This window comes from Schistosoma mansoni, chromosome 6 (genome assembly GCF_000237925.1).
Source record: "Schistosoma mansoni strain Puerto Rico chromosome 6, complete genome".
NCBI lineage: Eukaryota > Metazoa > Platyhelminthes > Trematoda > Strigeidida > Schistosomatidae > Schistosoma > Schistosoma mansoni.
In genome coordinates this window covers 4,447,399-4,462,147 of record NC_031500.1, presented here as the reverse complement: position 1 = coordinate 4,462,147, position 14,749 = coordinate 4,447,399, and the positions used below count along the sequence as shown (strand labels likewise).

The 14,749-nt window shown below is 37.4% G+C and overlaps 1 non-coding gene across 1 annotated transcript; it reads right to left on the bottom strand.

The window, feature by feature from the left end:
- Positions 1 to 837: 837 nt before the first annotated feature.
- Positions 838 to 904, bottom strand: Smp_tRNA_01922_Pseudo_TTG.1.1. The gene has a single exon. It is a non-coding gene (tRNA).
- Positions 905 to 14,749: the final 13,845 nt, after the last annotated feature.

The window sequence follows — 14,749 nt, the reverse complement described above, 5'->3', positions numbered from 1 at the left end:
TCCGAGACGATGGACTAATATTTGCAGAAGGAAGGGTCAAAATTTAGATAATTGATTGATAGTTTGCAAATTAACTGTTTACTGTATGGTTGTCAGATTTTAGTCAGATATTCTGTAATTTTGTGTTCAAATACATTCGATTGTTATCAGAAGGAGGTTTTGTGGAGACTTTATTGATTTTGTATAGTTGAAATCATGAGTCAATTGAAGCTGGACAACCAGGGAAAACCTGGAAGCACTGGACGGCCTTTTCCTCCTATTGTGGGACTCCTTAGCAGTGCGCATCTACGTTAGCGCCTCGCGAAATTCGAACCCAGGACCTATCAGTTTCGAGCGCGGGCGCTTAAGCACTAGGCCACTGAGCCGTCATTCAATGGTGTTAATGTTCCCACTCTAGTCCTGTTCACTACAGTAAGAATAAAGAGGTTTATCGAGCCTTATAATTAGGTATTTAAAAAAAACTTCGACTACGAAAACATTCATCATACTTTATTGTTAACGGGTTAGCTTAGTTCATTGTATGATGATATTTATGAATTTTCAATAAAGTTTTAAAAGTGCAGGAAACAAAAAGAAAGGGAACAGGTATCTGCGAGTTATTATGTGGAAGACATATGTACAATGAAGATAACATCTGAAAGTATAATCAACGAGATAAATATGTTACATCATAATGAGAAACTAAAATTTATCCGGTGAGGAAAATTCACAAAATGATCTTTCAAGAAGCTTTGTAAGCAAAGATAGATAGTGGCTAGCAGTGGAATCAAAGACGCGCGTTTCGTTCTATTTTGGACTTCTCAGCTGGATGTACCTGCATCTCAGAGTTGATGTGTTACTCTGGCACTCGAATCCAGTACCTTTCGCTTCAAACGCCATCGCGTTATCCACTCAGCTACTGAGTCCTGATTCAAACGAGTAATACTAAGTGAATTTCAAGAAGCTGTTCTTCTTTCTCTTAGTCACAATCATTTTAATATTGAAATCATTACTCTGTACTTTAATACAAAAGTAGAGAAAATGGATGAAGTAGAGTGAAATATACGAAATGCATATCAAATGTGCTTGTTTCTATGTATAGTGTTACTCCAAGCTCTTTGTATTATACTTGTTTTACTATTATCAAACTCGCTTTTGTGTTTTCTATAACTGCAACACATACAATACAATTCAATGTTTCATAGTGTCAATTTTCACATGTTGCATTATCTACAAGTTCAAACTACTACATGCTGCACGTAATCTTGGAAGTTATCAAAGAGCCTTCAGGTGTACCTTTAGATCTTCTACTGATATTTTGTGCTGACGTACTCTTCAGGTCCTTACAAATAACTAATCAGTGTTATAAATAAAGAATTTTAGCTGTTCAGTTTATTGATAAATATCTTTTCCCATGTCTCTTAAAAGAGAGAAGTACAAGTATTTAAGTACTTATAGGCATAAACTAGGAAAAGATAATCTCACCTTAGATTGTCTTGTATAAGCATTATGCAAACAAGAGACGTTTAGCAGCTTGATTAATGAAAAAGCTAATGAGGACAAGTTGTTTTCAATGGTACACCTGACTTTTAAGTACATTAAAAAAACAACTTTTAGCTATATGCTGAATAATTTGTTTCGATGTGTTCTACTATTTTCCAAGAATGTCTTGCTGTACTTTTTGGATAAACTACAGTCATCGTTATCTGGTTTGTACAAATGTAATTAGTTCTATAAATTCAATGATAATAATAAACTAGGCTATGAAATACAATAACATTTCAAGAGCTAAAGGTGAAATTATCAAGCAGTTCAGAATGCTTCAGAATTTGAAATAAATATTAAAAAAAAGACATCAGGAGTAAACGAACATGATTTCATCAATGTGTGTCCTATTCACTTCCAGCGCTTCTTTCTGATTTCTTCCTTCACTGGAATCTGATTAGTTCTCTCCCACAGTAGGTTGTTGCATATAGTGTCTGGTCATAGGATCGGAAGTATTTTGTATAGACAACTGTTAATAAACACTTTTATCTTGTGGATGATGGGCTTTCGTAGTTCTCCAAGTTTCCGCCCCATACAGTAGAAGTTACTTACTTACTTACTTACGCCTGTTACTCCCAATGGAGCATAGGCCGCCGACCAGCTTTCTCCAACCCACTCTGTCCTGGGCCTTCTTTTCTAGTTGTATCCAGTTCTTGTTCATTCTTCTCATGTCTGTCTCTATTTCTCGGCGTAATGTGTTCTTTGGTCTTCCTCTTCTCCTTCGACCTTCAGGATTCCATGTGAGGGCTTGTCTTGTGACACAATTGGGTGATTTCCTCAAAGTGTGCCCAATCCACTTCCAGCGCTTCTTCCTGATTTCTTCCTCCGCTGGAATCTGGTTTGTTGTCTCCCACAGTAACTTGTTGCTGATAGTGTCTGGCCAATTGATCCGAAGTATCTTGCGTAGACAGCTGTTAATAAACACTTGTATCTTCTGGATAATGGCTTTCGTAGTTCTCCACGTCTCTGCCCCATACAGAAGAACTGTCTTGACATTTGTATTGAAAATTCTAACCTTGGTGTTGGTTGACAATTGTTTTGAGCTCCAGATGTTTTTCAGCTGTAGGTATGCTGCTCTTTCTTTGCCGATCCGCGCCCTCACATCTGCATCTGATCCACCGTGTTCATCAATGATGCTGCCCAGATATGTAAAGATTTCCACATCCTCCAAAGCTTCTCCGTCAAGTGTAATTGGATTGGTGCATATTGTATTGTATCGGAGAGTCTTGCTTTTCCCTTTGTTTATATTGAGACCTACTGCTGCTGAGGCTGCTGCTACACTGGTCGTTTTCTCCTGCATTTGTTGTTGCGTTTGTGATAGAAGAGCCAGATCATCCGCGAAGTCTAAATCGTCAAGCTGCATCCTGCCTGTCCACTGTATCCCGTGCATTCCTCCAGATGTTGACGTCTTCATAATCCAGTCGATCACCAGGAGAAAGAGAAAGGGTAAGAGTAAGCAACCTTGCCTAACACCGGTCTTTACCTCGAACGAGTCGGTGAGTTGTCCTCCGTGGACGATTTGGCAGTTTAGTCCATCATAGGAGTTCCGTATGATGTTGACTATCTTCTCAGGCACGCCGTAGTGTCGAAGAGGCTTCCATAGTGTCGTCCTGTCCACGCTATCAAATGCCTTCTCGTAATCGATGAAGTTGATGTACAGTGATGAATTCCATTCGATTGATTGTTCCACAATGATACGTAGAGTTGCGATTTGATCTGTGCACGATCTATCCTTACGAAATCCAGCTTGTTGATCTCGAAGTTGAGCGTCCACGGAATCCTTCATCCTGTTTAACAATACTCTGTTGAAGACTTTTCCTGGTATTGAGAGGAGAGTGATGCCCCTGTAGTTGTCGCACTTGCTCAGATCGCCTTTCTTTGGTATCTTGATGAGAAGTCCTTCTCTCCAGTCTGTTGGTACATGTTCTTCGTCCCAAATCTTACTGAAGAGGATGTGGAGTATCTTGGCAGTTGCTGCTACATTTGCTTTCAGTGCCTCTGCCGGGATGTTGTCTGGTCCCGCTGCTTTGCCACTCTTGATTTGTCTAATGGCCATGCTGATCTCTTCAATTGTTGGTGGGCCAATATCGATTGGGAGGTCTGTGGGTGCTGCTTCGATGTTGGGTGGGTTCAGTGGAGCTGGTCGATTCAAGAGTTCCTTGAAGTGTTCTACCCACCTGTTTCGTTGTTCTTCAATATCGTTGATTACTTTGCCTTCCTTGTTTTTCACTGGTCTTTCTGGTTGACGGTAATTTCCAGCAAGTTTCTTTGTTGTATCATACAGTTGTCTCATGTTTCCCTCTCTTGCAGCCTTTTCCGCTGTCATCGCTAAATCTTCCACATATTTACGTTTGTCGGTCCTGATGCTCCTCTTCACTTGCTTGTTTGCCTCTGTGTATTCGGCTTGTGCCTTGGCTTTTTCTGCTCTTGTTCGGCTGATATTGATTGCTACCTTCTTGTTCCTCCTTGCTTCAATTTTATCCAGTGTACCAACAGTGATCCATTCCTTGTGATGGTGCTTCTTTTGGCCCAGAACCTCCTGACATGTTGAAACGATTGCCTCCTTGATACCTTTCCAGTTGCTCTCTATGGTGGTTCCCTCTCCATTGAGTAGGTCATGAAAGGCCTCGAACCTGTTGCTGAGGGCTATGTTAAATTCGTTGAGTTTGTCAGCATCTCGAAGAAAGGCCGTATTAAACTTTTGTGATGTTGTCCGCGCCATTGTCCAGTGCTTCTTGAGTTTTAGTTTCATCTTGGCGACCAGCAAATGGTGATCGGATGCTATATCAGCTCCTCTTCTGGTTCTCACATCCTCCATCGTCCTCCTGAACTTTTTGTTGATGCAGACATGGTCGATTTGATTTTGTGTAGTGTGATCCGGTGAAATCCAAGTGGCTTTGTGTATGTTTTTGTGTGGGAATATGGTGCCACCTATGACCAGTTTTTTGAAGGCACGTAGGTTTGCAAATCTCTCACCGTTTTCGTTCCTTCCTCCCAGTCCATGTTGTCCCATGACGTCTTCGTATCCAGTGTTGTCCTTTCCAACCTTGGCATTGAAATCTCCCATTAGAATGGTCAGGTCCTTGGTTGGGCACTTCTCGAAGATTGACTGCAGCCTATCGTAGAATTGGTTTTTAGCGTCTTCATCGTAGTCGTTGGTCGGCGCATAGCATTGGATGATGTTCATTGTAATGCCCTCTCTCTTTGTTTTGAAGGAGGTTTTGATGATCCTCGGTCCATGAGATTCCCATCCTATAAGTGCATTTTGTGCTTTTCTAGACAGCATCAGTGCCACTCCTTGTGTATGTGGGGCATTTTCTTCTTCATGACCGGAGTATAACAGAAGTTCTCCTGAAGACAGTCGTTGTTGTCCAACCTGCGTCCAATGTGTTTCACTGATTCCAAGCACTTCCAGGTTGTATTTTCTCATTTCCGCAGAAATTTGGAAGACTCTTCCGGTCTCCCACATTGTCCGGACATTCCATGTACCTATAAAAATTGTCGTTCTGGTTGTAAGAAGGTGCATCGGCCTCATGACTTCCGAAGGAACTCGGCTTTCATCATGAGACGTCATTTTTCCTTCTACTCCCAGGGCAGAGTTTGAATGGTTTGAATGATTTTTTCTGGTTAGCGTTTTTTTAGCGAGTTGATTTTCTACGGGATGGGGTCGCTAACCCCATGCCCAACCCTCCTCCTTTACCCGGGCTTGGGACCGGCAGTAGCCCCTGGAGGAGCTACAGGCGGAGTTATACAGTAGAAGTGTCTTGACATATTTATTGAAAATTGTGATCTTGGTGTTGGTTGACAGATAGTTGTTTTAAGTTTCATATGTTCTGCTCTTGGTTTTCCGATCACCAGGAGGAAGAGAAAGGGTGGGAGTAAGCAACCTTCCTTGACACCGGTCTTGACTTCGAACGGGTAGATAGCATCATAAATTAATTTGAGACTCTCAATATCAAATGAGGTTACGCGACAATCAGGGGGCTGGACAAGAATAGAAGGATGAAACTAATTTAAACACCAGAATTATGAAAGATAAATGTTGACTTGACAGTCATAAAGAAAAGAAAACGGAAAAAATTAAGGTCATAATAACAAATGACTCATAATAATGAAAAATTATTTAAAGATAATAATAACCGGTTATGCTTTAAAGTTACAAGACACTAATTTAAAAAAAACCAAGACCGAAAAATACCTTAGATGGGAATTAGGACCAAAGAGGGATGAGAGGTTGGACGCATCGTTTTTACACGCAGAGTTTAGGCTTGAGTTGAAAGATTGCCAATGACTCAGGAGGGCATAAGTTTTTGATTTGACTATTATTCAACTCAAATACTTCGACTATGTAGAGTACTTTAAAAGACTCCTTCAGATTGATGTGTTCTAGAGTTGATTAATTGCTCCTGTATTGAACTAGTAATTGTTTTACATTCTCCTTTTAATAGCCATGTCGGGTAGTGTTCTGACATACGTTTAGAAAGTGATCGCTTTGCGAGTGTAATTTATTTTCACGAAATTGTCTTTACCTTTATTCAATGATGCAATGGGTTACTTTAACTTGTGAGATTGTTTTGAATTAAAGCAATAAATGACAAAAGAGAATATCAGGTAGTTTCTAGTAAGTCGAAACAATGGATAATAAAACTAATACAACTTCATTTTTATATAAAAAAATTCCTTACTTACTTACGCCTGTTACTCCTTGAGGAGGAGCATAGGTTGTCTATCAGCACTCTGCATCCAAATCTCTCCTCGGCAATCCTTTCCATTTCTTTCCACTTGACATTCACCCTTTTCATATCGCTTTAGCCTTCCTCTTTTCCGCTTCCCTTCAGGATTCCAAGTTAGGACTTACCTTGTGATGTAGTTTGGTGATTTCCTTAATATATGTCCTATCGACTTCCAATGTCTTTTCCGAATTCCTTCCTCAGCTGGAAGCTGGTTTGTCCTCTCCCATAGAAGGCTGTTGCTGATGGTATCCGACCAATAAATGTTGAGTATTTTGCGTAGACAAATGTTTCGAATAATGAGATATTGCAATATTTATATTTCTCACTAGACGTTCTCTGAATTTCTCAGATATACTATGAAACTAATCAGAAGTTGGATTTTTAACTCGTAAGGCAAAAAGATTTTGTTTAAACAACGAAACAGTTATGATATCTGCTTTCATGATAAGCTTTTTTTTTAAATAAGTTAGTAATTTCTTATAGTTTAATTGAATTAAAAAGTTCTTGTTAGGTAATGGTTAACAGTACAATAAACGACTTTTGGGTTGCATTATGGGCGATGGGCGATAGGATGGTGCATAACGATGTTGTTGTGTGGTATATTCAAACAGAATTGTATGCTATATGCATGCACGTTCACCTCGTTATTGTTCCTATTATTATTGTTGTTCCTTAGGGTATAGAGAATGATGCCTATTTAATATCATTTTCGACACAATAGACACAGTTTGAAAATGAAGAGAACTGAGTATTCAACACTGCATCTGATGAGAAACCCAGAAGTCGGGAATCGTATCTAACTTAAACGTCTGTATCAATACAATATTCATTTTTGCTGCTTGTTATATCTCATTGAGATATTCATCCTAAAAGTGTTAACTATGACAAGTTCTTGTTTTAACAAGTTTTTTTTATCAAACTGAAACAAACATAGTTGAAAGCATGAGTCAATTGAAGCTAGACCACTAGATAAAACCTGGAAGCACTGGACGACCATGTCGTCCTATTATGGGACTCCTCAGCAGTGTGCATCCACGACCTCACCTCGCAAGATTCGAACCCAGCAACAAACAAATTTCTTAAAGTATATTGCTATCAATATGTTACTTGATTTAACCAATCTCTTAGCGGTTAAGTGTATACACAACGCCTCTTTAAGAAATTTAGCCTAATGATCACGTTATACGAAATCGGCTAACCCAGTAGATATGATCCTTTTGAAATAATATATGATATTGAATAGCAAATATAAGCAATTTAAAGAACTCAAAGTATGTGATTCTAGAAGTCCATAATTTGATCATAAATAGTCAGAAATCAAACCAATTTTACAATTCAGCTAAAGAAAATAAATGGATTAGGTTCAGAGATTAAAGATAATGAAACACTTCTTATCCAAACCATTCTAGATAAATTAAATATCAAGATGTTGTTTGTAGGACAAAAAAGGCTGCCTTCTAAGATGTTGAGTAAATAGAGTTGAAAACAGAAATGATTGTTCAAGACCACTTTAGGACTAGATGGAATAGGTGATTTAGCACACTACCATGACGTTGATTGCCAATAAATATGTTTGGAGACATACTTGAACTACTAAAAACAATTTAAGTAGTGTAAAATGTACTACAAAAATCTCAAACGCAATCCCGTATTTAGTAGAAGAATTATCATAATGGTAATTATGTTAAATGCAAAACCTACAAAGTTATTTATATGACCTTGTTTTAATTGATGAAGAATGAATCTGCTCATAATCGTTGGCTTATAATACAGTAACAATTCAATTTACCACTGAGCCGACATCCAACGGCGTACTGATAGGTTCTGGGTTTGAATCTCGAGGGGCGGGATCGTGGATGCGCATTGCTGAGGAGTTCCACAATAAAAAACAGCCGTCCAGTAGTTCGAGGTTTTTCATGGCGATCTATCTTCAATTGACTCATGATTACTAAAATCTCCACCAAAAACCCCATCTGATATCATATCCGCACATGTTATCTATAAGTACTTGTTTACAAGAAAAAAACAAAACAATACTAATTGTAATGATCTCAAATACTTAACAATGGAAGATTACAAAACAAGTTTAATCAGTGATTCACATGAATTAACTCATTACACAATAATACATCAATCAATCTATCTATTAGATTGAGATCTAACATAAGAATCTTATAAATTTCACATATTCTTGAAGATACTTTAACAATATATATGTAAGAGTCCTGTATATGTGGTAATCTCTATCACTACATACCATGAATAACACTTAAGTAGTTTTAAATGATTATGGTGGATCATTCACTATAAGTGTAACTATTATTAAAAGTTCTCCCCCCCGCACACTCATGAATCAATTATTTTTTCCAGTTCGAATCGGCAACTATTAAAAACTGGTTTCTTAAAATTATTTCAGTCCATTAGTTCCTTATATAATTCACTGTACTATTATGAACACTATTGTACGATATTACTTAATTATACTGTTTATAATAACTACCATTGAAATTCGTAAGTTTCATTATTGTCATTACTATATATGTATATATATGAATGTTTAATGGTAATATAACCGGATTATTGAATACTTATAAATTCCCAATTTCTGAATTCCTAATTATACTACTACTTACAATACGCCGATGACATAGTTCTATTTGGCGAAGACGCTGACAAAATACAGAGTCTTCTGATCACTATAAGCAACTATGCAGGTATGTTCGGGATGCGATTCTCCCCCTCGAATTGCAAAATTTTACTTCAGGAATGGGTTGCATCGGCACCCGAACTAATGATAGGGAGTGAAGTAGTTGATCGTGTTGACTGCTTCACTTATCTTGGGAGTTTCATCAGCCTTCGTGCTCTGGTGTGTGACAAAATCTCAGCACGGATACAGAAGGCTCGTCTAGCTTTCGCCAACTTGCGTCATTTATGGCGTAGGTGAGATATCCGTCTAGCAACCAAAGGACGGGTTTACTGAGCAGCAGTTCGTTCTATCCTACTTTATGGCAGTGAAACATGACCGATAAGAATAGAGGATATTCGTAGGCTACTCGTATTCGATCATAGGTGTCTTCGACGCATTGCTCGTATATCCTGGGACCACCGAGTAAGTAATGCAGATGTTAGGACACGGGTACTAGGTAAGGATGGCAAATCGGTTGATATACTAGTGAAACTTCATCAGTTGAGATGGCTGGGGCATGTGTTACGTATGCCCAACCACCGACTGCACCGACATGCAATGTTTTGTGGTGTAAAAGTTGGTTGGAAGAAAGCTAGGGGCGGTCAGACCAAAATATGGCACAAATGCATCCACTCATTGTGTTCTGCCAAATTCTAATCTTCTGAATTCTTCATGTATCTATCTTTTTCTCTTTTCAAATTTATTTCACTGAATTATACTCCTTCAATAACATCTCCAAACCTTAATTACTGCTTATACTCTTACTACCTCTACCACTATGGGATTTGAATCGACAACTGCATCTCTGTGCTAATGTGGTATGGCAACTCGAACTGATGTACGTACGTACGTAGTTCTACGTTGTGACTGACTGACTGAATTATACTACTAAGCTTGTTTGATATGAACTTCATCAGAATGAAAATTTTAAATAAGTGTCAATTACGTAATTAATATCAGAAGAGGCTTTGTGGATATTATAGTAATTTTATTAGTGGTGGTCTAGAGGTTAAGCGATCGCGCGCGAGACTGATAGGTCCTGGGTTCGAATCTCGAGAGTCGGGATCATGGATGCACACTGTTGAGGAGTCCCACAATAGAACGATACGGCCATCCAGTACATCCAGGTTTTCCATGGTGATCTAGCTTTAATTAAAACATAATCTCAACTATTAAAATTACGTAATTGCCTTAATTTATGATTAGCTATTAAAACATAAATACACAATTGTTATATCTCGATGAGAATATTGAATGATAACTGTTAGGATCCATTCATGGATTAATACAATATATAAATTCTAACTGTGCAATTGTTAAGTAACTAAAGTATACATATTCATGTTTCTCTTATTATAAGCTTTATTTTGATCCATAGACGATTATTATACGGTATGCTGCTCTGAGTTATGCCCAGTCTATTAATTACAGTCTCTCACATTCACAGCCAGTTTTGGCGAGATCTTGTGCAGATGTGAGCAGCTGATGAGAAACCACGAAATATAATGAATCCATATTATTCCGCATCAACATTTGTTCTGGCTTTATTTAAATTCATAAAGGGAACTAATTGCATGAAATATGATGTAGTCTGTTTAGTTTGTATATGAAACTAGTATGTTTGAAATACATGATTCATATCACGTGAAATGAGACCGGTGTTCTGCAATCAACAGGTAGGCAGGGCTAGGCAGAAAGGAGGACTGATAAGGACTTTAGACTGTTCGCACAGGTTTTATGTGTCACTGACCTGGTCGACAATTCGCTGTTCTATAATTTACGGTATCGTCACGTGATATATTGATGAGGCACAAGGCCACAAGTTATAACAACTAATTTGGTTGATTTACTACTATCAGAAGGGAAATTAGAAGATATTATATTAATTTTAATAGTTGAGATCATGAGTCAATTGAAGCTAGAGCACCATCGAAAACCTGGAAGCACTGGACAGCCATTTCATCCTATTGTGACACTCCTCAGCAGTGCGCATCCACGATCCCGCCTCACGAGATTCGAACCCAGAACCTATCAGTCTTGCGCGTGAGCGCTTAACCTGTAGACCACTGAGCCGGCCGGCATCTAACGGTGTTAATATCTAACTATTTGAATATTCTATATTCATTTCCATTTACCTTTGAGCATTCATAAAGATTACCAAACTAATCTATTAACTTTATTATCGTATTGATCAGTATATATGCTTTACAGATTATTTAAACATCTTACTGGTTACTAGTTTTAACATATAATAAGTGATTTAATTTATGAGTAGTATATTATCAGTAATATATTATACAACATTCATTTCATAGAAAATATTCGAAGTGCATGTAAGTGAAATATGTTTTTTATTACATCATTTTTATACTTAACTTGAAGACGGATATCTTTGTGTTTTTTCTTCTGGTCCTTTTTCTTTCTCGGAATAATAAAATTTACTTATCCAAATGATCCATAACAGGGATGTGTTATCTAACCGATCAGTATTCATCTATGCAATCAAATAACTTGACATTTGGAAATTGAAAATTTTGTTGGCGTTTTTTTAAGCAAGATCATGTTCTACAGGATAGGATTGCCGACACCATGCCCAACTCTCGTCCTTTACTCGGACTTGGAACCGGGAATAACTCTAGAAGAGCTTGAAGAGAAGTTGGAAATTGATAGTATTTACCATATTTTACTCCTATCGGATCAGAAGAGACAGTTAACCGCAGAATAAGTTAGTTTTTGGTTAAATTAATCGTCTGGAAAACCACAGTGTGTTCCTAAAATATAAGAGCTATATATTAAAATACATAATTTGTACATCTTCTTTCAGTTATTCTTTGTATGCTTTATGATCCTTTCCATTCTGAGGTTACTACAGCTGCTTTCTGTTTCTCTTACTGAATTCTTCGATCCAATATTCTCAATCTTCTACTATCAGGTATTTCCCTTCTGATTCTACATCTGATACTACATCCATCTATTAACATAAATAGTATACACAACGATATTAGTATACATATTAAAGAAAGGATAAGAATTTAAGAATATTCAGCTGACAAATCTGAAACATGATGAACTAGGTTTCCTTATTCTAGCTGCTAACAATCATACTTTGTTGTATATTGAGTCATTCTTAAAAGGAATGTAAGTAGTTATAACATGAAACTTTGGAACAACCACAACTTAGATACACAATATAAGCTAAAAAAAAAGACATTAACACTATTGGATGACGGCTCAGTGGTGTAGAGGTTAACCGATCGCGTGTAAAACTAAAGGTCCTGGGGTTCAATTCCCCCGTGCGGAATGGTGTGTGCGCACTGCTGAGGAGTCACATACTAGGATGAAACGGCCATCTAGTGCCTGTAGGTTTTCAATAATGGTCTAACATCAATCGATTCATGATGTCAATCATAAAACTTAACAATCTTCACAACCTCAAACTGATAACTATCGTTTATTTTGATTTAGTCAAAAAGCGACCACCTGCATGTAAGTATTCATTTTTACAACGATAATAAAAGTAGACTATGTTGAAATAATTTTAAGGGAAAACACTTTTTTATCCAAATGGTTCCGTTTTTTAATCCAAGACTAAGTTTTGATTTGTCCTTAACTACCTATGAGCACCCTTAATAAAGCTTTCATTGTTGACTTTCTTAGTGTCTTATTAGACTACGAGTTGATAATTGAATCATTAGGTGCTTATAAGTCTGCTGAATCGTCTAATAACACAGCTAAGTTACTCACGAAATCGAGGTTCAGAACAACAATTTACTTAGATAAAGGTTCTATTATTATTGCCCATATGTAAATTGGTTAAAAAGCTCAACTTGTGGAGTATCTGTGACAACTGACGTGTCCGCTTGACTGAAAATAGAAAAGCTTCTTGTTATAATGACATAAAGGTCAACTAAAAAATGTAGTAGAGTAAGTGACAACTGTTAGCTTTGTTTAAAGTTCATAATGACTTTCATTAATCACAATGAGGACTGTGAGGCCACAAAAAGCGTAAAATACATTTGCTGTAAGTGTTAACTGTGTAACAGTTTATTCAGTACCGTTCGCTTCAAATGCCATTGCATTATCCACTTAGTTACTGAGTCCTGATAGCCAATTGCTTGTGCAATGGGATGAATTTTTTAATTAGCTGGGTATTGTTTACTTGATATGCGTGTATATTCAGCTTACAAGTCTCAAATAGGACAGAACGCGCGTCCAACTGCTTTCCACAATTTTCACTTGTAAAAATTGTTGATTATTTCAGATTATATTTATTCAGCCTAATAACTAAATAAAATATGTTGTTGTCAAGACATTTTGAAACGTGATCCATTTTCCTCAATTCATAAATTACTCTTTATCGATTTTTAGTGTTATTCAATATTTATTGTTTAATTCATTAAAAAAACGGAAAGGCAAACAAATACGTCAGATATGTTGATATACTACGTGTGACGATCTCCAAGAGGTAGATCCTGGAGTTCCAGTGAAAAACAGTAACCAGTGAAGTTTGACCAGGTCTGTTGTGAGATAGTAACTCACTGAAGACAGTGGTGGACGATGGCGCGATTTGGTGGATTGGTTGAAGTTAGAAATTAATACCGTTGGATTGCCGGCCGGTTCAGTGGTTTGGAGGTTGAGCGTTTGAGCGCGTCACCAATAGATCCTGGTCAGAATCCCTTTAGTGAGATCGTGGATGTGCACTGCTGAGTTGTCTCCTACCAGAACGAAACAGTTGTCCAGTGCTACCAGGATTTGTATAGTGGTCTATTTTCATTTGACTCATAAAGTAAACCATTAGATGAATAATTATCATTGTTTAACATTGATGATTATAATTTATAAAACTTCTTTTTGTCTTGTTTTACTAAACAGCATTTGTAATTTTGGAAAATATGTATGTCAGTAATAAAGAACAATATCGTTGCTTAAAGTCATACAGTGTGAATTTAATAGCGAGATATGTCCTATTTGCTGTACTCTTAAAAAACACTTTTAAGGTAAGCAAAGATGGATAGTGGCTAGCGGTGGAATCCAGGACGCGCATTTCTTCAGATTTGGAAGATGCAGGAACACTCAGCTGATGAGTCCCAGTACCTTTCGCTTCAAACGCCATCACGTAATCCACTCAGCCACTGAGTCCTGACTGACTGACCAGTTGCAGTCCTGAGCATCAATGGGAAGATTCAAACAAACAATACTAAATGAACTTTTGAAGGTGTTTTTAAATTATCCTTTTATGTGAATACGATGATGCTGATGATACTTTTATTGAGTATCTTTCTCACTACCTACAAATCATTAATCAATGGCCGCTCTTGTAGAGAATCAGCAACTTAGTGACTGGTCCTCAAATTGTCATCAACATCATAATTTTTAACATTCTATCATCATTTCATTCACTGAATAGCTCCTGGATGTTTATTACTTTGAAGAAAGTTTATTTGATATCTTAGTTAAAAGGTAGTCAGATAGTAGCTTTATGAATTACTATCATCTATACCTGGTAGCACTGGACGGAAGTTTCGTCCTAGTGTGGGACTCCTCAGCAGTGCGCATCCACGGCCTCATCCGTGGGATTCGAACCCGGTACCTATCGGTCTTGCGCGCGAACGCTATTCTTAAGATATTCTCAATTTATTAGTAACATTCATAATTTACAGCCAATTTTTGGGTTAATCTTGTATAACTGTTATTTTATATTTATTATGTGATGCGGTCTGCTTTATTTGTATATAAACCCAGTATGTTTGAAATATATGATTTGTATAGCGGAGGTTGATATTGGTTTTGTGATCTGGAGCGGCTG